This window comes from Antechinus flavipes, chromosome 1, assembly GCF_016432865.1.
Source record: "Antechinus flavipes isolate AdamAnt ecotype Samford, QLD, Australia chromosome 1, AdamAnt_v2, whole genome shotgun sequence".
NCBI classification, from domain to species: Eukaryota; Metazoa; Chordata; class Mammalia; order Dasyuromorphia; family Dasyuridae; genus Antechinus; species Antechinus flavipes.
In genome coordinates this window covers 350,077,520-350,102,292 of record NC_067398.1, presented here as the reverse complement: position 1 = coordinate 350,102,292, position 24,773 = coordinate 350,077,520, and the positions used below count along the sequence as shown (strand labels likewise).

At 34.8% G+C, this 24,773-nt stretch overlaps 1 protein-coding gene and 1 pseudogene across 1 annotated transcript in view; one reads left to right on the top strand and one right to left on the bottom strand.

Annotated features, from left to right (window-relative positions):
* The window catches only part of WDR7 (WD repeat domain 7), a 500,592-nt gene that overhangs the window by 160,704 nt on the left and 315,115 nt on the right, over positions 1-24,773 (top strand). The window lies entirely within an intron of this gene.
* Positions 19,527-19,847, bottom strand: LOC127543479 (NADH dehydrogenase [ubiquinone] iron-sulfur protein 5-like; annotated as a pseudogene).

Genomic DNA, 24,773 nt, shown 5'->3' with positions numbered 1-24,773 from the left:
TTTTAGAACATTAATGGAAGTACTTAGTAAATTATGCTTCATCAAGATGTGTTTAGCTGCACCTAACTGCATTGTATATGTTCTGTACATAAGAAGTCAGTACCTCACTTTGCTTGTCCCTCCCTCTCCAACTTGATGCTCTTAATAAGTCCCTTCTCTGTGAGTATTGTCTTGTATGGAAGTTGATATAGCGAGTTTGATCTTCAGTTACACAAAGAAGGGAGAACATGTTTTTTTTTTTTTTCACTGTGTCATGATTTCTGGAAATGGAAAATTGGAAAGGATTTTGTTGTTTGTCACTAAGAAAGTGGTGAACATTTCAGGGTTGTTGTTTGTCATTCTCAAAGAGGACCATGACATCAGAGAGGTGACGCTATGACATTTAGGAAATTGGATTTACATTTTTCCTGCAAAGTCATCTAGATCTAGTGCCCAGAAATGGATGAGGTTGACTAGAGATAGTCTCAGATGTACTGGGAGATTTTTTAAGCTAAGGTCTCAATTTGACTAAGGCAATGTCCTTTCAGTGATTAGGTCTGGGCAAAAATTGAAGCAAAGTGTGGCTTCTTTTACCTAATCTAAAAAAAAATCTAATCAGGAAGTGGAAGACCATCAAGGTTTCTGGCACAAGCAGAAGCGATTGTTATTTACCTTAATTCTGAGTCAACAAAGGCCCAAACAAAGATCAACTTGTACTTGACCTGAGACCTTTTTTTTTGGCCCATCCTAGAGAGCCAGAGTGATTTGAGTTAAGGAATGGTCCTTAAGAAAGAAATATAGTAGATAAAACTACAAGGTACTTGTGATGTTTCAGAAATCAAAGAAGAAACATTGTATTCCTTTAAGTAGAAGGTAAGGGTATGATAACCTATGTAGTAAGGAAAAAAAGAAGGGAAGAAGGAAGGAAGGGAGAGATGGAAGGGCTGTGTTGTCCAACTGACCAGTTCCAACTGGGTTCCCAATAGGGCATCCTACTCACAGAGGTTGTTGTTTGTCCTTCCTTCTTGAAGAGGACCATGACATCAGGGAGGTGATGTCATGACATATCAGTGAGTTGGATTTAGGTGAGGGTAGGCTATGCAAAGTCACTACCCTCATTTTTTCTTCCAGAGCCATCCAGAACCAGTGGCTGATATCCCTGGTTGCAGCAGGAGACCTTGGCCTTTTTAAGCTAAGGTCTTTAAGTTGTCCCAGTTTGAATGAGGCAGTGTCCCTCTGATTGTAATTAAACTACAATCAGAAAGAAATGAGGCAAAAAATAGCATTTCACTGATTATGACAATGACATTGAAGGACTAAAGAGTGTTTAGTCTTGGTATCCCTTCTGTCTCTCCATGTAGAAAATATAGGAAGTGGTCTTGTTTTTGGAGTAATTATAATTATTGTATTTATGTAGCTTCTGTAATTATAAAGCTTCCCTATAACTTTCCTCCAATGTTTTTTCATCCCCTTTCTCCCAGAAGAGAAGTGTTCAGTCTTTTGGAACTACAACAAATATTTCCCTAGCTTTCAGCACAACTTTTGTCTTCTTATCCCTTTCCTGGGAATTATTACCAATTTTCCTTGTGATCAGCTTCTGTCTTTTCTTCATGTATGAGTCAGTGTCCATTATCTTTCTTTAGTTTAAGAAGTTGGAGCATTTAAGTCCTATGTAGTATATTTTATAAAGGTTCATTCAACCTGTGATGCCTTCTTTATTCAGCTTTAAAAATGGGGTTCAAAATTGAAATGCTCGATGTACTTTTAACTGTAGGTCTTCTAGTGGTCCCTGCTATATAACAAATGGCCTAATATTAGTTGCTATGAAGAGTATGATATTGATTTGTGCCATTAGTCTCTTGCTGATTTGCTGAAGAACAGAATTTTATAACGCTAATGGAAATAAAGTGCTTTACAAAACACTGCACATGAATACTGGAACATGTCTTTGCAGTAGAACAAGTGTCTACTAAGCTTTTAAAAATATATTTGCTTTGTTGTAATACAAATAGATGCTAATAATTGGCAGTCCTTTTATCAGTGTGCGTGGTTTTTTTACCCCAATGTATGATGTGAGGCTAATAATCCTTTGACATTTAAACTGTAATTACTGAATATTTAAAAAATATTTTTTATTTGGTTTTAAGCATATAGTTTGATTTTAGACCGATTATGATTGATTTACTTTCCCTAGCCCCATTAAATGCTAAACCATTGTCTATAAAAGTACTCAGTATTTTTGTGAGATTATGCATGTACTTTTATATTTGACTTAAACTTATCTAGCTCATAAAAGATTTTCTTTGGTTGTCCTGAACATGAAATTTACAATTATGACCTTGTACATTACTTGTGTATTAAAAACTTGTATCTAGCCTACATCAGTGCTATATGACAATCATGGTTCTGTTTATATTTCTCTTGTAACTTCTTAAAATAACAGGAAAAGAGAGATTGTTTATAGGTTAGAAAGCAACTTTTTGTAGAAGGCAAGAATTTTCTATTCTTAAGCTGAATACTTTTAGTTTGTATGCATTTACATCCTATTTTTAAAGGATCTTAACTGTGTAATACATAAAGTAAAATCAAAGCATTGTATGAAATGTTTACATTATATACAGAGTAGTCAGTTGATTTCCAATATTTATTAATACCCAACCTATAAAACACATTACATTACAGCGAAAGTAAAGAATGAACATACTGGTAGAGAGCTGACCCACTCCTTCACTCCTTACCTTTCTGGAGTATGTGTGATATTTAGTGAGAATTACAGCTCTGGTGTGAGGGATTGCCAAGTCCTTTTCAAGCTGTTTAGCCACCTTTGCTGTACACTGTCTTGTTAAACTCTCGTCTGCGGATCCAAGAAGCTGGAGCATGCACAGTGGCCACATCCTGGTAAAACCATTTAGTCATATGGACTAAACCAGTTTTAGGGTAACTGATAGGAGATGTTTATCTGAAGCAAGTAAAGACTTCCCCTGGCAGAATGGGCATGAGAAAAAAAAATTATTCCAGTGACCATGAAGACCATTGAAGCAAATGCCGTGGAGCACTTAGAGCTTGGTGAGACAATGAAGATGCCAAAGTCATCCATCTCAGGCCATCTCCAGTAGTCTTGACTTTTTTCTTGCTACTAGATTTTGATGACTCTGGAAGAGAGAATGAGACTAACATTTTTGTATAACTCTGCCTCACTTAAATCCAATTTTTCCATGAGTTAAGTCATGACTCTGTGAAGTTACTGAACCTCTGAAAACGAAGGATAAGCATCAGCTTTCTGCTGTGGGATCAGTGACCTGTCTTACTTAGATGATCCTAGAACAGAAGAGCAGAGTGATGAAATTCTAATTGATGAAAAATTACAACTAGGAACAGAAAAATGACATGGAACTAATTGCAGAATTTTGACATATTTGTCCTCTTTATGTAAAAAGTCTTAGTGAAGAATTTATATTTATTATAGATCTAAAATGAATATAAAGTGTTGTTGAGTGTAATGGTACAGTAATTATAAGTTTTCCAAAATGAAAGTATATGGTTAGAAATTTCAATTTCATTTCATGGATATATGCTTGAAGTCTTGCACCTTGTTCACAGCCTAGGAAAGGGGAAAATGGAACTCTCTATGTATTTCTGATCTACTGATGCCTCCAGATTCTTTCTTTGTCCTTCCTGTGCCTCCAATGGAAGAACTTCCTTGAAAAATAAAGGATATTCTGCCCAATGGTATGAAAGGATTATTTATGATGACTATAATGAGAGGCTTGAATATAATCTATGTTTTTATTTCCTTCAAATGTACTAAAATAAACAACTTATACAATAAAAATTTTAAAGAAGTTGCTAAATATTTCAGAAAAATCGTGTGTTGAAACATTTATGTAATATGATTTGCACCATGTTTTTTCATGCTAATTTATTATCTTTGAATTGTATATATATAGTGATTTAATTTCTTTGACAGTTGCATGCCAAAAATATACTTTCTAAAAGTTACAGAAGTAACTTTTTATTTATAGAACTTTTGCTTTCAAATATTATTTTTATAATATTTTGCAGTATGGATTAATAAATGCCCACCTTGACTACTTATTAGTTTTATATAACTATAATTTGATCATATATGAATATAGATTAATATATGTTTGATTCAACTCCTTATAACAGATATACCATAATCAACAATGACATACTTCAATGATAGTTTTTATTTGACCCTTAGCTTCACTGAATTAATTATCCATGAATATGGTTGGCTATGTAAATTTAATACTTTTATTTTTGTTTTTAATGCCCCGGTAAATAAAATAGTTTCTAAAATCATAAAATAGCTAGAACTAAAACAATTCTGTTGTCTATTAAAAAAAGGGATTTAAAATTTGTTTTGCTTTATCTTTTTGTGTCTTTTCTAGTTAAATAGTTGTTGAGTTATATAGCTAATCCATCTTGCATTTGATTTTTCTTATCCTCATTTGTTAGGAGAGACAAAATGATGATATAGGTAAAGCTGGCCTTATAGCCAGCAATACTGGGTTCAAGTCTGACCTCAAACACATTGGTTGTGTGAGCCTGGACAATTTACTTAACCTCTCAGTGCTCAAAGCAATTATAAGCTGCAGACATTTAAAAGCATTGTGCCATATTGCTTTAGTAGCATTTATTGTACCAGCAGAATCACAATTCCAACCTTTCTCCCCACCTGCCACTTTCACACTTCCTCCTCCTTTCCTTTTCCTTCTCTCTTTACATTTATTATTTATTTTCAGTGTCCATGGGTACTATAGTGTTGTGGAGATTATGTTGAAAAACAAATAGAATATATGTATTAGGAGTTTATATTTCAAATATATAAGGAGCACACCAAAGGGAGGATAGTTTTCTTTACCATGAATCTGTCTTGGGTTAAAGCACTGTAAAAGGTTGCTTTCAGAGCTAGACATACCTCTTTCTTTTAAATAACTTGCCATAATCACCATTAGTAAGGAAAAAGGCATAAAATGCAAATGTTCATAGTACATTGATTAGAGGTAGCAAGGAGTGTTATCTAAGAATAGATACTCCCTACCCGCAGGGAGTATGCTTGTAAAGATTTTCCTGATATCAGTCACAAATTTGCTTCTCAGTTACTTTCATTCATTGTTGTTCTTAGTTCTCTTGTATACTAGGACCAAGAAGACAATCTAATCTTTTTTTTTTTTTTTTCTATGTAACATCTTCTCAAGTATTTGAAGATAGTTATGTCCATCTTAAATATTCCCTTCTCCAAGATAAACAGTCTCATTTTTTCTCAGTCAATTTTAATATGACTGTTTCTACACTTTGCTTTCTGTTCTTGGATCCTCCTTTTCCAACCTTCCTTTTCATGATTTTCTTTCTGCCAGAATCTGGGTCTCATTTATGATGGGCTTTTGAGAAATATCTTATCAGCACAAGGCCTTATATGTCTTCATGTCCATCTCCTCCCCCCTGTCCAGCAATTTGCTTCCTGTATCTTTTCTGCTTAGCACAGTACCTGGCATGTAATATACTTAATAAATCTTTACTAATAATGCTTTATTGTTATCACTTTATTATTACTATTAATCATTATAAGTAATTGTTATATACAAGTAATTATCATTAATAATTCACTTGGGTCATTAATTATTAATGACAATATTTATTAAGTGTTTTATCCATTTTTTTCTATGATCCTTAGGCTCTTCACTAGCCTTGTTGCCCTTCTCTAAATCTTCTCTGATTTATAAGTACCAGTGTGGCATGTGGAACTGAACAGAGTATACAAGATGTGTTCCTTAATAGAGTATGGCATAATTGGCACTTCAATAGTTTTACATAGTATGTTTCTTATATTGTAGCTGAACTTTGTAGTCTTTTAATATCCCTAGATCTAATGACCTATTCTCTAGCTGGGGGCAGCTAGTGGTGGGTAGAGGGCTATACCTGGAGTCAAGCAGACTCATCTTAATGAGTTCAAATCTTGCCTAAGATATTTACTATTTTTCTACTGGAGGCATGTCACTTAACCCTGATTGACCATTGACCTGATCAACCATGATTAAAATGAGCTGGAGAAGGAAATAGAAAATCATTTTAGTATCTTTGCCCAGAAAACCCCTAATGGGATCATGAAAAGTCACTACTGAAAAGACTGAACAAAAACAGTACTCTTTTGCTGTGCTTATTCCATTTTATAATTGGAAATTGTTATTTTTATCTCAACTTTAAGATTCTTACTAGGTTTATCTCAACATGTTGAGAAATTTGGATCCTGACTCTGTCATCATTCTCTTAATATAATTTATACATATTTGTATACATTTTACCTTTTATAAAATTTCAGCAGTGTCTTTATACAAATTATTGAAAAAAAAGTTAAAATAATTCAAGAACACTTACATATCCTGAGCCACTTGACTAATGCTAGTGGACTTATAGCTTTGGGTGTGACCATTCAACCAATTTCAGATCTTCCTAAATATAGCATTGTCTAGCCCACTGCCTTTCAACTTTTATATGAATAGTATGAAAATATTAAGAGAGACCTTCTTAAATACATTGCTAAAATTTGGTAAGCTGTATCTCCATTACCTTTGTTGTTTACTAATTTACCAATAATCTTAAAAAAAAAAAAAAAAAGGAAATGGAGTTAAGCTGCTGTTTATTAAATCACACTGATCAAATGACCACATTTTTATTTTTAAAAAGCTCACTAACTATAACTTTAAAAACTTTGTCAGGAATTAAAGTCACAATCATAGGTCTGTGTTTTGTAGCTTTCATATTATTTCTTTTTTCTTAGAAAACAAGAGATTTGTTTTTCAATTCCATAGTCATTATTCCTAGCTCCATTATCTTTCAAAAATCACTAAGATACTTTCAGTAATTATATTGGCCAATTCTTCTCTGTACTCTAGTATGTAGTATGTCTTCATAAAGCCAGATATTTTCTTCATTGTTGTTTGATCCATAAGTCCATTTTTTTTGTTTTTGTTTTTGAGTTGTTTTCATTGTTGTCTGACTTGTTTTTTGCAAAGATACAGGAGTGGTTTGCCATTTTATTCTCCATAGCTCATTTTATATATGAGGAAACTGAGGTAAATATAAAGTTAAATGCCTTACCCAAGGTCATACAGCTATTAAGTATCTGAGACTAGATTTGTACCCAGGTTTTCCTGATTCCAAGTTCAGCACTCTTATCCACTTTGCTATCTAGCTGAACTTAATGTTAATACAAATGATTCATCAAGCACTGTAGTAGGAAGTGGGGCTACAAAAGTAAAAGATAGCATTGAGCTTATGCCTGAGAGAAAGCTGGTAAGGTTCCTTGAAAAAGTGTGAAGTATTTGGACCAATATTTATAGATCTTATTTGGCTTTCCTACTTTCCAGTTTTACAGAAAAGCTAGTGTTTCCTCTTTTCCTCTGACAGAATTGTTTTGTTTCATTATTGTGTGCATTATTATGTGAGGTATTTTGAAGCTACAAATCTAGTTTTCTTAAAATAATTTAGGGAAAAATTAAAATGAAATTAATTTAAAATAAATATGCCATAGATATTTATTTTGGTAAAGGGAATTAAAGCAAGAGGGTAATGTGAAATCAAATAGATTATCTTATTATTTGTAAGAATAAATACTGCTCTGTCAAGTCAATAAGTATTTATTAAGGATCTACAGTGTCGTGATTTTGAGCTCTTTTAAAACTCAGAAATCAGTACTATAGTATGTTTGTTTGAATTTAATTTTTTTTTTGTTTGTTTGTTTGAATTTAATTTTTTTCTTAAGTCACTTCATGTGTTTACTTGGTCGAAAAGTAATTCAGACTTTTCTGAAACTCTGTGAGGTTAAATGACTGCCTCACTGCCACTTAGTTTTTAACTGTCAGAGGCAGGATTTGAATTTAAGTTTTCCAGTCTCTTAAGTCCAATATTCCAAGCATTATCCCACACAGCCTCTTATGTCTTTGGTAGACTAAATAAGGAAAACAGTTGAGGCAGATGGCTGCTACAATCGTCTTTTAAATTCTATTTATTTGCTGGTTGGGCATGGGAAGTTTGAAAATTTATATTTGCTTTTCTTATGACCACTTTTGCTTGCCTGATTAGATTTCTATTACATTGCAAGTTTTGATCGTTCTTCATTTTTTTCATAACTTTGTTTATAAGTTAATTCTTTAAAAGCTTTGCTATAGGCAATTATTGGTGTTTTCTAAGTTAATTCAGCTCTCCATTCTCCTATAAAGCATTGAATAGATATGAATAGTCTTTGAAATAAATTGTGAGATTTAATCTGTGTAATGTAGTGGAATAATGACATGCCTCTATGAATGCATTACATTCATTATAGTATATGAAAGTGAATTTCTTCTGACAGTCATTTTTTTCTAGGTGGAAATAAATGTATTTCATACAACTACTTCCTTGTTTTGATCAGAAGGCTTTATATTTTAAGTATTCACTTAGTGACTTAAAACATAATTTAGTTTGCATTTTAAGGAACTAATTGGTAGCTAATTATAGCAATGCTTGCTTTGCAAAAAAGGTTGCATAAGAATATGAATGCTGTGTACATAATGTCATATCCGTGCTCCCCTTTACTCTCATGATGTGAGAAATCACAAATTAATAATAAATTTACTAAGTAATAAAAAGATACTTTAATTTTGAATCATGCTGAACTAAAACAACATAATTTTATGCCAACTGGTGTACTTAGGTTAACAAACAAAAAAAAAGTATGGAAAGCACATACAGATAATTTATAGTTCAAATTTAAGGATAAGAATGGGGAATTCTGACACCTGGGGCCATTAAGAAAAAGCCTAGAATAAAAAAGTGGCAACTGAGTTTAGCTTTGAATGGAGTTAGGGATTCTAAGTAAAGAGGAGAGAGAACATTAAATGCATGGGAGTTGCAATGCATCTCAATGCAAAGGTACAATGAGTGGTGAAAGATGGAATATTATATGTGGGAATAACATATAAACCACCTGGCTAGAAGACAAGAGTTTGTGGTGAATGAATGGGGGAGGAGAAATTAATCAGAAATAGGTCTGGAAAGACAAGTTAGTGTCAGATTGTAAAGGACTGCAAATAATAGATAAAGTGATTGTTTTTTTCCCCTTATATTAGTAAGTCTATGAAACTTTTTGAACAGAAGAGTGACAAACTCAAACCTATGTTTTAGAAATTTTAATTTGGTGTCTGGGAGAGTAGGAAGAGCCAAAATGAAAGTAGGAACATCAATTAAGGAACTATTACAGTAGTCCAAGGGGAAGCTAATTAGGTCCTGAATAGAGTCATGGCCAAAGGGTAGAGAGAAGCAGAACAATTTGAGAAGTTTTCTGTAAATAGATTGGACAAGATTTGACTAGTGATTGTATCTGAAAGGTGAGGGAAAGTGAAGAGTTGAAGATGAACTGAAATTGGAAACCTGAGTGATTAGAAAGATAGTGGTAGTAGAAATAGAGGAATAATTAGGAGCAGCGTTTAGAAGGAAAAATAAAGGCATTTTTGGTTATGTTGAATTTGATATGCTTATGGGACATTATGGAAACGAAGTCTAATAGGCAGTTGACAATGTGAGAGAGAAGAGAGAGCTGGTCACAGAGAGACAGATACACAAAGAGATTTATTCAATCTATCTGCTAAGTATCTAATATATGTGAGTGTGTGTGTGTGTGTGTGTTTGTGTGTATGAATTGAATTCAACAAATACATGTTAGATTCAGTCAGTAAGCAAATCCTTTTACCAAAAAAAGAAAAAATTAATGAAAAAGAAAAACAGCCCTCACTTTAAGGAATTTAAGTTTTATGGGGTTGAATAATAAGCAAACAGGTTAATAAATTAAAGATAATATGAAGAGAGGAGAGGATTGTAAATGAAGAGCAACAGGAGAGACTCAGAGACTCCCTGACAGTTGTACCTGAAGTGAATCTTAAAGTAATAATTTTTAGAAGTACATGTGAAGAAGGAAAGCATGTTGAAGAGGAATGGCAAGGGCTTTGGATCTGGGTTGGAATTCTATTTCTTCTGCTAAGACATGTCACTTTGCTGTGACTCAGTTTTTGCAACTGTACAGTGAAGGATTTGGATTGCATTACTGTCTTGCATTGCTGTCTTTCTTCTTGAAGCCCCTGATTTTGTGATCCTTTTTTCCAGTTTGATATAAGAAATCACAACCTTTGGGGAACTGCAAGTATTGAATTGAAACTAGTAACAGAGTTTAAAGTTGGTCACGATAAGTAATATTTCTTAGACTGGTAGTCAATGTTCGAAATGAAGAAAGGGAGAAACAAATTTATCATATGGAATAGAGGCATATGCTCGTCGTCTTTTATTTGGACACAGCTTTTCTATCTGGACAGGCTCCTTTTGCTTTCTTAATTCAAAAGAGCTTTATGGAAGAGTCAAAGGGTCCTTTTTTTTTTTTTTTTTAACTTACTGGTTGTCTGGAGGTGCCTTTAGGCCCTCTATTTTTTTTTTTTTCCTTAGTCCTCAATTATATTGACCTTTCTATTTCATTAAAAATTTTTGGCCACTCTCTTTTAGATATTCTCTCTCATTACTTGCAAAATACTGCTACTTCTTGATTTGTTTTCTGTGTTTGACTTCTTTTCTTTTTTTTTTTTATATATATATATAAATTTTATTTTATTTAATAATAACTTCGCATTGGCAGAATCCATGCCAGGATAATTTCTACACGACATTATCCCTTGCAATCACTCATGTTTCATTTTTTCCCCTCCCTCCCTCCTCCCCCGCCCCCCAGGATGGCAAGCAGTACTACACATGCTAAACATGTTGCAGTATATCCTAGATACAATACATATTTGCAGAACCGAACAGTTCTCTTGTTGCACAGGGAGAATTGGATTCAGAAGGTAAAAATAACTCGGGAAGAAAATCAAAAATGCAAATAGTTCACATTCATTTCCCAGTATTCCTTCTTTGGGTGTAGCTGTTTCTGTCCATCATTTCTCCAATGAAACTCAGTTAAGTCTCTTTGTCAGAGAAATCCACTTCCATCAGAATACATCCTCATACAATATCGTTGTCAAAGTGTATAATGATCTCCTGGTTCTGCTCATCTCACTTAGCATCAGTCCATGTAGGTCTCTCCAAGCCTCTCTGTATTCATCCTGCTGGTCATTCCCCACAGAGCAATAATATTCCATAACATTCATATACCACAATTTACCCAGCCATTCTCCAATTGATGGGCATCCATTCATTTTCCAGTTTCTAGCCACTACAAACAGGGCTGCCACAAACATTTTGGCACATACAGGTCCCCTTCCCTTTTTTAGTATCTCCTTGGGGTATAAGCCCAATAGAAACACTGCCGGACCAAAGGGCATGCACAGTTTGACAACTTTTTGGGCATAATTCCAGATCGCTCTCCAGAATGGCTGGATTCGTTCACAACTCCACCAACAATGCATCAGTGTCCCCGTTTTCCCGCATCCCCTCCAACATTCATCATTATTTTTTCCTGTCATCTTAGCCAATCTGACAGGTGTGTAGTGATATCTCAGAGTTGTCTTAATTTGCATTTCTCTGATCAATAGCGATTTGGAACACTCTTTCATGTGAGTGGTAATAGTTTCAATTTCTTCATCTGAAAATTGTCTGTTCATATCCTTTGACCATTTATCAATTGGAGAATGGCTTGATTTTTTATAAATTTGAGTCAGTTCTCTATATATTTTGGAAATGAGGCCTTTATCAGAACCTTTAATTGTAAAGATGTTTTCCCAGTTTGTTACTTCCCTACTAATCTTGTTTGCATTCGTTCTGTTTGTACAAAGGCTTTTTAATTTGATATAATCAAAATTTTCTATTTTGTGATCAGTAATGGTCTCTAGTTCATCTTTGGTCACAAATTTCTTTCTCCTCCACAAGTCTGAGAGATAAACTATTCTATGTTCCTCTAATTTATTTATAATCTCGTTCTTTATGCCTAAGTCATGGACCCATTTTGATCTTATCTTGGTATGTGGTGTTAAGTGTGGGTCCTTGCCTAATTTCTGCCATACTAATTTCCAGTTATCCCAGCAGTTTTTATCAAATAATGAAATCTTATCCCAAAATTTAGAATCTTTGGATTTGTCAAACACTAGATTGCTATAGTTGACTATTCTGTCTTGTGAACCTAACCTTTTCCACTGATCAACTAATCTATTTCTTAGCCAATACCAAATGGTTTTGGTGACTGCTGCTTTATAATATAATTTTAGATCAGGTACAGCTAGACCACCTTCATTTGATTTTTTTTTCATTAATTCCCTTGAGATTCTCGAGTTTTTATTGTTCCATATGAATTTTGTTGTTATTTTTTCTAAATCATTAAAATATTTTCTTGGAAGTCTGATTGGTATAGCACTAAATAAATAGATTAGTTTAGGGAGTATTGTCATCTTTATTATATTTGCTCGGCCTATCCAAGAGCACTTAATATTTTTCCAATTATTTAAGTCTGACTTTATTTGTGTGAAAACTTTTTTGTAATTTTGCTCATATAATTCCTGACTTTCCTTTGGTAGGTAGATTCCCAAATATTTTATGCTATCAACAGTTATTTTGAATGGAATTTCTCTTTGTATCTCTTGCTCTTGGATTTTGTTGGTGGTGTATAAGAATGCTGAGGATTTATGGGGATTTATTTTGTATCCTGCTACTTTGCTAAAATTATGAATTATTTCTAATAGCTTTTTAGTAGAATCTTTGGGGTTTTCTAGGTATACCATCATATCATCTGCAAAGAGTGATAGTTTGGTTTCCTCATTGCCTACTCTAATTCCTTTAATCTCTTTCTCGACTCTTATTGCAGAGGCCAGTGTTTCTAATACAATATTGAATAATAATGGTGATAGTGGGCAACCTTGCTTCACTCCAGATCTTACCGGGAAAGGTTCCAGTTTTTCCCCATTGCATATGATGCTTACTGAAGCTTTAAAATATATGCTCCTAACTATTTTAAGGAAAAGTCCTTTTATTCCTATGCTCTCAAGTGTTTTTATTAGGAATGGCTGTTGGATTTTATCAAATGCTTTTTCTGCATCTATTGAGATGATCATATGGTTTTTGTTTGGTTGGTTGTTGATATAGTCAATTATGTTAATAGTTTTCCTAATATTGAACCAGCCCTGCATTCCTGGTATAAATCCTACTTGGTCATAGTGTATTATCCTGGGGATGATTTTCTGTAATCTTTTTGCTAATATTTTATTTAAGATTTTAGCATCAATATTCATTAGGGAGATTGGTCTATAATTTTCTTTCTCTGTTTTCAGCCTACCTGGTTTAGGTATCAGTACCATATCTGTGTCATAAAAGGAGTTTGGTAGGACTCCTTCAATCCCTACTTCTTCAAATAGTTTATTTAGCATTGTAGTTAATTGATCTTTAAATGTTTGATAGAATTCAGATGTAAATCCATCTGGTCCTGGGGTTTTTTTCTTAGGGAGTTGATTGATAGTTTGTTCTATTTCTTTTTCTGAGATAGGAGTGTTTAGGATATTTACTTCTTCCTCTGTTAGTTTAGGTAAGCTATATTTTTGAAGGTATTCTTCTATTTCATTTAAGTTGTCGAATTTATTGGCGTAAAGTTGGGCAAAGTAACTCCTAATTATTGCTCTAATTTCCTCTTCGTTAGTGGTGAGTTCTCCCTTTTCATTTTTAAGACTAACAATTTGATTTTCCTCTTTCCTTTTTTTAATCAGATTTACTAAGGGTTTGTCTATTTTGTTGGTTTTTTCATAGAACCAACTCTTAGTTTTATTAATCAATTCAATAGTTTTTTTACTTTCAATTTTATTGATCTCGCCTTTTATTTTTTGAATTTCAAGTTTAGTGTTTGATTGGGGGTTTTTAATTTGTTCCTTTTCTAGCATTTTTAGTTGCAAGCCCAATTCATTGACCTTCTCTTTCTCTATTTTATTCAAATAGGCCTCTAGAGATATGAGATTTCCCCTTATTACCGCTTTGGCTGCATCCCATACATTTTGGTATGATGTCTCATTATTATCGTTTTCTTGGATGAAGTTATTAATTATGTCTATAATTTGCTGTTTCACCCAATCATTCTTTAGTATGAGATTATTTAGTTTCCAATTATTTTTTGGTCTACTTTCCTGTGGCTTTTTATTGAATGTAATTTTCAATGCATCATGGTCTGAAAAGGATGCATTCACTATTTCTGCCTTACTGCATTTGAGTTTGAGGTTTTTATGTCCTAATATATGATCAATTTTTGTATAAGTTCCATGAACTGCTGAAAAGAAGGTGTACTCCTTTCTGTCCCCATTACATTTTCTCCAGAGATCTATCATATCTAATTTTTCTAGTATTCTATTTATCTCTTTGACTTCTTTCTTATTTATTTTGTGGTTTGATTTATCTAATTCTGAGAGTGCAAGGTTGAGATCTCCCACTATTATAGTTTTACTGTCTATTTCTTCTTGCAGCTCTCTTAATTTCTCTTTTAAGAATTTAGATGCTACACTACTTGGTGCATATATATTTAATATAGATACTTCTTCATTATTCATTCTACCCTTTAGCAAGATATAGTGCCCTTCCTTATCTCTTTTGATTAGATCAATTTTTGCTTTAGCTTGATCTGAGATCAGGATGGCTACCCCTGCTTTTTTGGCTTCACCTGAAGCATAGTAGATTTTGCTCCAACCTTTTACCTTTAACCTGCATGTATCACCCCGCTTCAGGTGTGTTTCCTGTATACAACATATTGTAGGATTCTGGCTTTTAATCCATTCTGCTAACTGCTTCCTCTTTATAGAGGAGTTTACCCCGTTCACATTTATGGTTAAAATGACCAATTCTGTATTACTTGCCATCTTGTTAACCCCGGTTTATGCTTTTCTCCCTTCTTACTCCCTTACCCCCTTTCCCAGTATTAAGCTTGTGAGCTCCCCTTGCTTCTCACAGCCCTCCCTTTTTCAGTATCCCTCCCCTTTAGAGTTCCCCCCCCAACTTGCCCCTTTCCCTCCCAGTTACAGTATTCCCTTCCACTTAGCTTATTCCTTCCTTTTTCACTTTTCCCTTCTCACTTTTCAATGAGGTGGGAGAAGTTTCACCATAGATTGAATATGTCTAAAATTCTTCTCTTAATGCCAATTCTGAAAGCAGTAAAATACTCACTATTTTCATCCCTCTCCATTCTTTCTCTCAGATATACTAGGTTTTCTTTGCCTCTTCATGAAATTTAGTACCCCCACTTTCCCTTTTTTCTAGTACAATGTCCTTTCCACATCTAGTTTCTAGAACAAGGTATACATGTATTCTTTATACATCTTTACAGCCGAAATATAGTTCCCAAGATTAATCTTTACCTTTTTAGATTTCTCTTGAGTTCTGTGCTTGTAGATCAAATTTTTTGTTAAGTTCTGGCTTTTTCATCAGAAATAGATGAAATTCGCTTATTTCGTTGAATGTCCATCTTCTTCCCTGGAAAAAGATGCTCAATCTCGCTGGGTAAGTTATTTTTGGTTGCATACCAAGTTCCTTAGCCTTTTGGAATATCATATTCCAGGCCCTTCGATCCTTTAATGTGGATGCTGCCAGATCCTGGGTGATCCTTATTGTGGCTCCTTGATACTTGAATTGGGTTTTTCTAGCCGCTTGCAGTATTTTTTCCTTTGCCTGAGGGTTCTGGCATTTGGCCACTATATTCCTTGGTGTTTTGATTTTAGGATCCCTTTCAGTAGGGGATCGATGAATTCTTTCAATGTCTATTTTACCTTCTGTTTCTATGACTTCTGGGCAGTTCTCTTTGATAATTTCCTGGAAGATAGTGTCCAGGCTCTTTTTTTCATCATACTTTTCTGGAAGTCCGATGATTCTCAGGTTGTCTCTCCTGGATCTGTTTTCCAGGTCTGTTGTCTTCCCCAGAAGGTATTTCACATCCTTTTCCATTGTTTGATTTTTTTGGATTTGCTTGACTGATTCTTCTTGTCTCCTCGAGTCATTCAATTCCAATTGTTCGACCCTGATTTTCAGTGAGGTATTTTCTTCACTCACTTTTTTAAGATCTTTTTCTAATTGTCCAATTGAGTTCTTTTGTTCTGTGGAATTTTTTTCCATTTCGCCAATTTTGTTTTCCAGTTCACCAATCCTATTTTTCAAGGATTTGGTTTCTTTATCCACTCTCTCTTTAACTGCCTTCTCCAGGCTCTTTTGCCAAGCCTCCCTCTCCTTTTGCAGAGCCTCCCTCTCCTTTTGCAGAGCCTCCCTCTCCTTTTCCCATTTTTCTTCTAGCTCTCTTGTGAGAGCCTTTTTAATTTCCTCCATGAGATTCATCTGTGCTGAGGGACATAAGGTCTCCTCCTTCGGGGATTCACCTGGGGACTGTTTGTTTTTACTCTCCTCAGGGTTTGGAGTCTGCTCTTTATCTGTATAAAAGCTGTCCAGGGTTAAATTCTTTTTCAGTTTCTTGCTCATTCTGTCTATTTATCAAAGACAAACTATCAAAGAAACAGAAGGAAAAAAACCCCTTGAATGGAGGCTGCTTTCTTTGGGGGAGGGGCAGGGTATTCGTGAGGCACGGGTCCTACTGTGCTATGGCGCCTGCGCGCTGAGATCCGAGCGGGCTGAGACACTGTGGGGGAGGGGCGGCCAGGTCCCGAGAGACTCCAGCTGTTTGGGGTTGTATTCTTCACCCCCGGTGTTTTTAGCTTCTCTGCTGGGCTGCTGACTTGCTCCTGTAGCAAAGCTCTCCCCGCAGAGACGGCTGCGATCGCGCCCCACCCCCTCTCCGCTCTACCCGGTTCTGAGCTGCTATCTGTGCTCTGGTTGCAGCTGCTGCTGCCCGCAGACTGCTTCCAAATACCGTCCCGCCCTCGCGCAAAAACAGACCTTTCTTGACGAGTCTCAAGGATGGTTTCTCTTGGTAAGTAATTGTATGGTTTTTTTTCAGTCGAGCATTAATTCAGAGGCATGAAATGAAATGAATAGTGAGAGAAAAACACGGAGGTTACACAGAAGTGTATTTCCTCTCCGCCATCTTGGCCGGAAGTCTGACTTCTTTTCTATATGGATGAGTGAATGAATAAATCAATAAAAAATTATTTCTTAAGAACTTGCTCTGTGCCAAATTCTGTGAGTATAAATACAAAAGTAGACTAGTAGCTACTCTCAAGGCACTTACATTCTAATAGTGGGATCAACATGTGTAGGAGAGTGAGGTTGAGGGAGGCATATTTTTGTTTGTTTGTTTGTTTGGAAAATTACAGGGATAAAGAATAGAGCCATAGCAGACTAGATTAATATACCCTTTTTTGAAACAGTATCAGAACTGATTTGATTGTGGTTCCAGAATTAGAAAATAGGGGAAAGGGAGAAGATTTATATGTATTGACATGGTGGTTAGACAGTGAAGTAAAGCATGACTTGAACCAGGGTTAGATTGTAAAGTATGAGCTAACTCCCTGGAGGGCTTTAGGGTCAGCCACAGTCAGGATAAAATCAAAGTCCTTGGTCTTTAGGGGGAGAAGTGAAGGAAGCAGGCAAGCCATGAGGCTTGCCAAAGGTGTATCCTGGATTCTGGAGTCCTGAGTCTCCAGCCTCTCTACTCCTCATCCTGCTGCTAAGTGCCTCTCACTTTTCTCCCTCTGCCCTCCAATTCTTGCCTGCAATTATCTTACTATCAAACATTCAGCAAGCACCAATGGTAAGGAGAGCCATCATTTAAATATATGCTAATAGAGCCATTGTCTCCCATCAAATAGGTAGCCTTAAGTGCTCTCTTGTCTGATTCAGTTTCAGCTCTTTACATTAGATGAAGTGAGTGTCTTAGGAAAATACCAAGTAAGTCTGCTGGAGTACAAGCCTAGAGTTTGTGGGTAGTTACTACTTTTAAGGAACCTATAATATAATGGGGAAGACAACATGCAAATAACCATGTATATATTAGATTTATGAAGGATAAATTGGAGAGAGAATCAATAGAAGGAATATAGTAAGATTAAGGGATATTAGGAAGGGCTTCTTGTAGAATGTTGGATCTTAGCTAGACATTGTAGCAAGCCAGGAAAAGCAAAAGATGGAGTTGAAGAAGAAAAGCATTCAGTCATGGGAGGGTAGCTAGTGAAAGTATTTGGAATAGGGACATAGCATCTCTAATATGAGAAATGAAGCTGGTAGCATTGGATCATTGAGAACAGAGGGATAAGGTATAAGCAGCCTAGAAAAATAGGAAGGGGAGCAAGACTTTAAATGCCAAATAAATATTATATTTGATCCTGGATGCAAAAGGGAACCACTGGAATTTAAATGTTTACCTATATTTTCTTTTTGCTGGATTGTAATTCCTTGAACATTATTTCATCTTTTTAGCTTTAATTCCTACTACATAGCTATTCCTATTTTAAGTACTTCATATCACTTATTAAATCGGGGGTACTCCCTTCAATCTTGTAAGATTATAACCCATCTATGCTTTTCTATTCCAGGAAGTTCTTTTTTTTAAGGTGTTAAATCATTTTTATTAATTAGTTGGGTTTCAAGTAAATGTCAAAATTCTATCTAGATACATTTTCTCAGACATCTAATCACAGGAACTAAAACATTTGTGAGAATTCAGAATAGTAACTACAGAAGATACTAACCACTATTATAAAATTTTTCTTTAATGTGGAGAAAGTTAATAATTTCAAAGTATCAGATGTTCTCTTCTGTGATAAATGTTAAGTAAATGCAGAAAACTTTTATTTACTCATTCAGTTATTAGGGTTATTGATTACAAAGATTAGCTCAAATGAAAGCAAAAACCATTTACAATTTATCCAGCTCAGTTTTCATTAAATTCAGAAATGGTGCCTCATACTACTAACAAATCAAAGAATGGAATTGAGAGATATTTCATGATTGCTTCTTTGGCCAACACTGTCAGCGTTTCCACTTCAGAGATCTTTCCACTTCATGAGAAACATAAGTTTGGCTCCACTGTTGTGTAGAACGCTACTGATTTGCTCTGGATCAAGACTCTATGTACAACCCCTAAGACTTATCCCCAGATTTGGGTTTCTTTGATTTGCCATCATCTGACTAACTATGGAATAAAGACTTTTCTTTACCAGTGTTCTGGGAATTCAGAAATGTTTCTGTTAATTCTTGCCTAACTCACTTTTCCTCCAATTTCTTTCCAGACTACTTGTTGGTTCAGTGTTGCTTCCACCACAAATTCTTTGCCATCTACTTCTCTGCTTTTTTTTTTAAACACTGGTAAATGTTTCCTTTCCAAAATGCTTATTTTCAGATGCAGGCAGAATCACAAATCATATATTAGAGTGTGAACCACTGCTACCAACTTGTCTGGTGTGGTTGTCTCAATGACAAAGTACAGAGAGAACTAGAGGCAGGGGAAAATGGGATAGCTTCTACACTCTGATTTTTGACTTTTGGAATTTATTTGGAATAAATTTTGATTTGGAAAATATCTGTTTTAATAAATATACATTTTCAGTAAAAAAAGGGTATACTTTCATCCCATCACATAGAGTGAAGCTATGTGAAGCCACCAATCAAGACTTTGGCTCTTCCTTGCCTGAGTAGTGAGATGGAGGAGTATACTTCACTTTTTTCATTAGCTTCTCTTTCTGCTTCATGACTGTTCCCAAACGTTCTATCATTTTCTGCCTATGCAAACATTCAATGAAATCCTCATATTCCAGTCTGCATTCTTTCTTGGCTCAAGTTATACCAATTCCATAGGCACACTCAATGAATTCCTTCTCTAAAGCATGGCATCGGGCTGGCATTTTGTAAGGTTGTTCAGTACTCATAATGGTCATCCATTTGTCAACATTGAGGCTCAGCCGGCTTTAAACGTCAAAAAATGGCATGGCTGTGGCCTAGTCCAAACCCAGAGTCACAAGTCTCTGTCGTCTTACCTTCCTCCACTTTCTTACTCTTGCCATTTTGTTTCTTTCCTATCTTTTGCAATACAGTTTTTTTGGAAGTCTTTTTAAATTTTATTTTATTGCAGATTTGTAGACTATATCACAGGCTGTAGAAGGGGATGAGGCTGAGGCAAGGGAACAGAAGGTGGCTGAGGGTATAGCTATAGCTGTGGAAAGTCCTACAGCTACTTACTTATCTTAGCTTTTTCCCACACTAGACAATTTACTGACCGTGGTCTTTGCCTTAATTATGGGAGAGCAAAACTGGCCCGAGCTAGATACTAGTCTCTTTCAAAAATAATGAAGTGCTATACAGCCACTTTGCAGTCCTCTGCTTCATGGTTAGCACTGCTTTGTCTTGCTTTGGATGTCCTGAGTTCTAGCAATGATCTACACCTTCTGTGAATCTTCATTTTCCCATGTGGTAACTCAGAAGAGAGTACTAAAGACCTCTGAGGATCTGGTGCTTTGGATTGTCCTGGTCTAAGTGATGCTGTGTACCACAGTAATCATTGGCATTCTCAGGGGCTTCAGAGATCTCTGAATCTGGGGATTCTGTTGTACAGAAAACAGAAAGGTCTTATTTGACCTTCTGTTTTTTCATTCAGACACACAGAATCTTCTTGGAACCGTCTGGCCTGTTATTGGTACTATTATATTGCTTGGTTTTATTTGTCTGGTCTGGTCCGGTCTGGTCCTGGCTTTGCTATCAATTCCTTTTCCTATTATATGTAGGCTTCTGATTCATTCAGTACTGAAGTGGCAGAGGTGATTTATTATAGTTTTCTTTTTGGATATATTGTCTGGTGGGAATTTCTGGTGTGTGGTATGTGGGAGCTAAGCGAGCTGCCTTATGGCAGCCATCTTGGTTGTTTGTTTTTAAACTTTAAGGGATCTTGAGCTATGAAAACATTCAGAATCTATGAAATTCTTTGAAGAAGATTGAAAGATTCAGGAGTACATAAGAGGTATAATTTTCCTAATGGAAGATTGAAATGAAGAGAAAATTTAACATTTAAAGGGAACTTTGGTTAGTAAAGACCATATGTATCTACCCAAATCTCATTTTAGAGTTAATTAACTGAGGCCAAAATGACTTTGAGAAATTCACACAGATTACATGAAGAACAGGAATTCAATTTTCCAGATTGTGAAAATAATATATTATGAATAGGAGGTTCGTGGATAGGAGCAGCATGCATCTCAGTAAGACTGGATTTATCTGTAGACTTGATAATCTGATCAGAAGGACTTTAAACTGAAAAACTGAGGGAGAAGAATGTTCAGTTAAACTGAACGATAAAACTCCATATTATGGAGGATTCTGAATGTGTCATAACCTTCAGTAGATATCATTGATTTCTTCTAGTGGTGCACCTATTATCTTTTCATCCTCTACAACACTTATCCATGTCCTCCCATGAATCCTTTAAGAGTTTTCCCAGTACGCTAGAAGTTACCTTCCAGAGCTTTTAACATTATGTGTACAGAAGGGAAGAGGAAAACTAAGAGACAGAGGGAGCTGGGGATGTATTTCTATGGGTAAGCAAAAAAGATAGTTTTTAAGTCTCTCAGTAAGACATGGAGCTGTAGCAGAATAGAAAAAAAGCAGTGGAGAATAAGGACCAAGATGGAAGATAGAATTCTGTCTTTGAAATTAAGAACTACTGGATTCAAGTCCCATCCCTGACATATCCTGGCTCTGTTATCCTGGGAAAAGCATGTAATCTTTCTGTCCTCTAAACAGTTTCTAAGACCAGAGGTTGGAGAGATGGTGCCTGCCTACTTTGTATAAGGGCTTTCTTAAATTAAGAATTCCCTATGTAAATTAAAAATAAAGATCTATTCACTGACTATCCCTATTCCCAATCCAAAAAACAAAGACATATGATTGAAGATTTTACTATGTATTGTTGTTTAGTTGTTGTTTGGTTTTGTCTGATTCTTCTTGACTATATTGGAATTAATTGACAAAGGTACTGAAGTGGTTTTTCATTTTCTTCTCCAACTCATTTACTCATTTTCTTTTTTCTCTCTCAATAATATATTTATTTTCTAAATATATGTAAAAATAATTTTCAGCATTCATTTTTGTAAGATTTTGTTGTCCAAATTTTTTTCTCTCTCCCTTACCTTCCCCCCTCCCCAAGACAACAACCAATTTGATGCAGGAAAAAAGCACAAGAAAGAAAAAGCAAGCAAACAAACAAAAACATTGAAAATACTATATTTTGATCCACATTCAATCTTCACAGTTCCCTCTCTGGCATTTTCCAAGTCTATTAGAAGTTGTCTTGTATTAGTGCATTGCTGTGAAGACCTTTGTCTATCACAATTGATCAGCTCATAAGAATACTCTAGTCTTGACATTCTGTCCACTGTGTCACCTAGCCACCTGTTACTATGAATTAAGTTATTTCAAAAAAATACTAAAATATAGTTGCAGTCATGCTGGTAGAAGAAAAAAGAAAAAATATCATGATGTCAGGAGAGATAGGGAAATTATATTATTTAAAACTATATTATTTCCATATAAAACACTTTTTAAAAGGTATCCTTATTAAATTTACATGTATTAAATGGGACATCTAAATCTATAATGGAAAATTAAAACAAAAATAATGCTGAATTCTAATAAGACACTGATAATACAGTTATAATTGTTTAATGTTTAATGTCAGAGGAAAAATAAACAAAAAGTAAAATGTGCACTTGAACACAAGTTTTTGAAAGACTAGATCTGAAAGACTTAAGCCATCCCTCTGAATAGTAGCATTAAGAAACATACATATCTGTATTTGTACATTCTTCAATATCATATTATGCCTTTATTAAAATAGACCTTGGGATAGAACACAGAAAAAATTTAACCCACCATTATTAAGCACATCCTTTATGCAATAAAAATGATTACCAGAAATAGCTCTTCACAGAAAAGTTTGCTATTGCATAAACTCAGCTTAAAATCACAACAAAGATCTCATTAGTAAGGCATGAGAACTTGGGACTAGAGACATTATACCTTTGTGCAGGGTGTTTAGATTTTGTTGAAAAAACATTATAGATAGAGGGAAGTTTCATCCTGGAGCATGATTAGCCCAAATACTGTTCTGGTACCTACAAAATATGTGTGTAGATAGAGGAAAGCCTATGACACGTTTGTATATTCTGTTTAGAGAAACTAGGGACTAATAGATGAGTCATGCAAGATAAGAGATAAATGGACTGCAAGTAATATAGTATGATGCCATGGAAGGAATGCTGTATATGGGGTCACAGAATCTGGGTTCAAATTTTGATTTGTTGCTTATTACTCGTATTATCTTGGAGAATAGACTTTTCTTATATAAGTAGGAATATATCTGGGATTTAAAGGAAGCCAGGGATTCTAGGAGACAGAGAGAAAAGGAGTAAGTCGTGGGGAATAGCCAGTGAAAATGACTGGAGTCCAAAGATGGATTCAGTTTTGTCTAAGGGATACCAAAGAGGGATTTGTCACTAAATCACAAAGTTTATGTGGGGGGATAGAGGGGAGGAAGTATAAGATATAAGAAGATTGGAAAAATAGGATGGAGCCAAGTTATGAAGAATTTTGAATATCAAATAGAAAAATTTGTATTTTATCCTGGAGGTAAACAAAGAGCTACAGGAGTTTTATGAATACAGTATGATATGGTCAGACCTGCTTTTTAGGATGAAAAATGGAAGGATATTCTGAATGGAAGATGAACTAGAGTAGGGAAAGAATTGATTCAGGAAGACCAACTACCAGGCATGAGGTGATGAGTGCCTTCACCAGGGTTATGGAAGTGTTAGGAGGGAGCATATTTCAAAGATATTATTAAGGATAATATCTAAGAGAACCTAAATGATTAAGAGGATAAAAATGGGAATGGCAGAAGGCTAAGGAGTGTTTGGAATGGAGTGGAGAAAGAATGAGCTCAGGGAGGAAATATTTCTGACAATTCTCCGTAAGCCAGATTTTCTATGTGTATTTAATAAAATGTTGCCACACCTCACATCATTTTGCAATAACATCATTAATACACTAACCAATTTCCTAGACTGCTGTCTTGAGATCTTGTAACTTTGTTTTATTACTGAAGACACCTATGGGATAGTTGTTGATGATCTAAGATAGTGCTTGAATCAGATCAGTTTTCATTCTTCTGAGGGTAGTCTGCTTATTATCCTTATAATTATAACCTTGATATTTTGCAACTTACTGTCTCTTATGATTGTTGTTTTGCCTCAATGTGTATTTTTTGCATAATTGATAAACAATATTTTGTGGTGTATACTTTTAAGGGAAAATATGTATATATTTGCATATGACATACATATACACATACATATTTGTAAATACACACACTCACACAGCTCTATACCCATATAAGTGCAGAGAGTTTGTGGAATAAATTGAATAAGTTGAACTGTGACTATTGTGAACAATAACAAATCACTTAATAAATAAAAGGTTTGTACATCCACAATGAAAAATTCGTTCAGAATTTATGATGAAATGTTTAGTAGAAAATTCAACTATTGACAAGATGAATTACTTATGTTGTAAAGTTTTTGTTGTTGTGTTTCATTCAACATTCAGACAATTTTTGCATTTTTCAAATATAAAATCTTTATTTCACATACACCAAAGATACTGTATTTATACTCTCTTGACACTATAATCTGTCTGTGCAACCTGAACACTAATAAAATTCTATGAAGAATTTCCAGGATATATTTGTATCTAAAAGGGAAACCTCCTTTGTTCTGTTGTGAGTCATACCAGATTTCTAACTTAGTTGAAGGTTATAATTCTAAGTTTACACTTGAGTACAGTAAATGAATTAGAGTTGGTGTCAAGAT